At 31.4% G+C, this 3561-nt stretch overlaps 1 pseudogene; it reads right to left on the reverse strand.

Moving 5' to 3' along the window:
- Positions 1-583: 583 nt before the first annotated feature.
- On the reverse strand, positions 584-1369 carry LOC143577603 (auxin-induced in root cultures protein 12 pseudogene; annotated as a pseudogene).
- Between the last annotated feature and the right edge of the window lie 2192 nt (positions 1370-3561).

The raw sequence follows: 3561 nt of genomic DNA on the forward strand, positions 1-3561 counted from the left end.
AAGACTTGTTTTTATGTAGTAGTGTTAATACAAAACCTCGAAAAATAAAAAAAAAATATTCTGATATTTTTTACAATATTTTACTAATTTTTACATGTGTATCCTGAACGTAGAAAAAATTATATTTACTTTTACATTTTTTTAAATTTTAATTGTCGACAATAAAATTTAAACTTTAATTAAAAACATGTGGTTGAGAATGAATTTCTAAAATGAGTTTTTTAATCTAACCATACACACACACACACACACACATATATATATATACACAATACACATATATAGGGGAAGGTTATCCTAAAAATAAATAGTTTCTTAGGAAGAGTAGAAATAAATCATTGTCATTGGATATTTTAATCAATGGTTGAAATTTAAATTACCAAAAACCGATATAGTTTCCTAGAATTACTCTTTCACCGTTATAACCGACATATTTTCCTAGATTTATTCTTTTACTATAGGTTTTAATTCCAAATGTCAAAAATTCATTGGTTCTTACCATTCATAGGAAACTCTTTGTTCTTATTTGAACTCTTTTCCACAGACACACATATATATATATATATTCTGGCCATTTTCTTTCTTATATTCCGGCGATTACAAGAAGCCCAATAAAGGTGAGAATCCAAAACTTTCCCACATTAGTAGAAGAGGAACTAGTGGGAGGACTACCAGCGGTGGAACTGCCAGTAGTTGGACTACTGGTTGGGGGACTAGTTGCGGGACTACTGGTTGCGGGACTACCGGTCCTCCCCGTTAGATCCAGTTTACCCAAAGACTTCAAATTCTCCGGCAAAAACGCATGCACCTCGGGCCTCCCCTCTAAGACCGCACCACCTACCTGCCACACCTGGTTCACCGTAGTCAACGCCTGTGGCAGCTTCAACGTCGCGAAGAGCCTCATAACTCCATCGGAAAACTCCGCACTGGACTCCGGAACATCGAATGCAATCTTCCCCTCTACCAAGGTGGTATACGTTGTAATATTATAAGTCTTGACCGTCATGGAGCCGTTAGCATCCTTGAACGCGAGGAGGGATTGGCACCCTACCATGCCAGTCAAGGAGGGGTTAATGGCCCATGATATCCAACCGTCGGGTGTTTCCGGAGGTGCGACGAATGCGATTGAAAGGGTCGAGTTTTTTTGGGTTAAAGTCCAGTAGAGTGTGGAGTTTAGGGTTGGTAGTTGGATGCAGTTAGTGTACACCTTATTGTTTGTGAATTTTTGCGATTTGCAATCGAGAGAGTGCACCGATGGTGATTGTAAAACGTGAGATAAGAGTGTGAGGAGGATGACGAGGAGCACGGCCATGTTAATAGTTTTGGAAATATGAGTAGACAAAAAGACATGGAGGTGTATATATATATATATATATATATATATATATATATATGGGTGAGTTCTAGTGAAAACTCATTTTAATGAGAAAACTTACAAACTTCTAAAAAACTATTTTTAACTTTAAAATTTTTTTTTTTAAAGTTTCTTTTTTTTTTCTATTATTCTTATATGTTGTTACTGGATCATAAAAAAAAACCTTGTTGGTAACCTCGTCGGTATAATGTGCATGTGTAATAGTGTGCATTGCATATATGTAAAAGTGTTCGTATTGCATAGAATACAACACTATTGCACATATTTGATACACACTATTGTATATATGCAATATAAGACTAATACACACATCGAATACACATTAGTACGTATGTGTAATACAACATTAACGCACATGTGCACCACATTGACTTTTATTTTATTATTATTTTTTTCCATATAATACAACACTACTACACATATACAATACACAAATATTGAATATATGTAATAAAACACTATTAAACTCAAAAATACATAGTAATACACATGTGTAATACAACGGTATTGCACAGTAATACGTATGTGCATTACAGCGGATTTTTTTTATTTTTTTCGAGTGAAATATAAGAAAATATAAGAATAATGGCTAAAAAAGAATTTTGAAAATATTTTTTTATTTTTAATTAAAAATAATTCTTTATGAGTTTTTAGGAGTTTTTTAGTTTTCTCTCTAAAGGTAAGTTTTCTCTTGATCATCTCCCTAAATATATATATATATATATATATATGATAAGATTAAAATGAAAACCCATTTGAGTTGTGAAAACCTGCGAAAACCCTATGTAACATCGTTTTTTTTTGTTACATATAATATATGTTGTAACATTTAATACAAAACATCGAAACATAAAAAAAAGTTTTACTATTTTTTAACATTTTTTTACTAATTTTTATATATGTTTTAAGGAGAGAGAAAAAGTTATATTTATATTTACATTTTTTATTCACTTTAATTGTGAACCATAATATTTAAACATTAATTAAAACATGTGGTTGAGAATGAGTTTCTAGAGTTTTCACAACTCAAGTGAGTTTTTATTTTATACTTAGCCTATACACACACACACACACTAGGGTTTAGGCCCCGTGTTACTGAGGTTATATTTAGGTTTTTGTTTTTAATCGTTTTTGCTATTTTTGTATTTTGTAATGATTTGTGTTATTTTTTAACGTAGCTTTGTTTTAATTTAATACGTATATAGTAATTTGTTACGTCAGTTATATTTATTTAACGTTAGGGATCTTTCAATTTAGATGTGCAGGTATCTTAGATTTTTAATGAACCAACATAAACGGACATGAATATGCTGATTTTTTTTAAAACGAACAAATATGAACACAAAAATTTGTCTTATGAAAAATTGGTAGTTAATGTAGGTTAAGATGGTGATTGATGTATGAGTGGGGAGGTTGACGATGGTGGGTGGTAACATAAGTAAACTGGTGATGGAGAGGATAAATTGGCGACAATGAATATGCATATGAGAGAAATTATATTAAGGTTTGATGTTAAAAGGATTTCACAAATAAATGAGATCTTATAACCCGTTTAAAGGTCATCCGGGTTTGGTGAGACCCATGACCCGCAAAAATTATAGTTTGCTGATTAAGGTGTTTCACAAATAACTGAGAAGCTATAACTTGCTTAAGAATTATCCGGGTTGGTGAGACCCATGACCCGCGAAAATTATTGTTTGATGATGAAATGTTTTATAAATAAATGAGATGTTATACCTCGTTTAAGGATTATCTGGGTTTGGTAAGACTCAATCCCGTGAATACTGGTCAAACACATAAGAAGCTACTATTTATGTATGAAACAATCTAGTGACCCGAGAGAAGATGAGGAGCAATGATATCACAACACACAGGATTTTTTTCAATTATATATATAAATAGATGGATATATATAGTGACATACGCTAGACTACTTAAAAACAATTTCTCAAAGACTTATTTTAATAAAAACAGAATTTAATTGTGGATGCTGAACTAAAGGTTTTAACTCCAAAAGTTGAAAGTAAATGGATTTTCATAAGAATATGGACCATCATTAATTTATCTTTAATTTATGGTTGAAAAGAAATTGTTATCTAATATTGAAGAAGTAGAGTGCAATTACATAGATCTTCTATGTATATATACATTTAATCATTCTAACTACCATATAACTACCACATATA

The sequence above is a fragment of the Bidens hawaiensis genome, unplaced genomic scaffold (assembly GCF_021521415.1).
Source record: "Bidens hawaiensis isolate Kalapana, Puna unplaced genomic scaffold, B.hawaiensis_p1.1 tig00028746_1, whole genome shotgun sequence".
Classification (NCBI taxonomy): Eukaryota; Viridiplantae; Streptophyta; class Magnoliopsida; order Asterales; family Asteraceae; genus Bidens; species Bidens hawaiensis.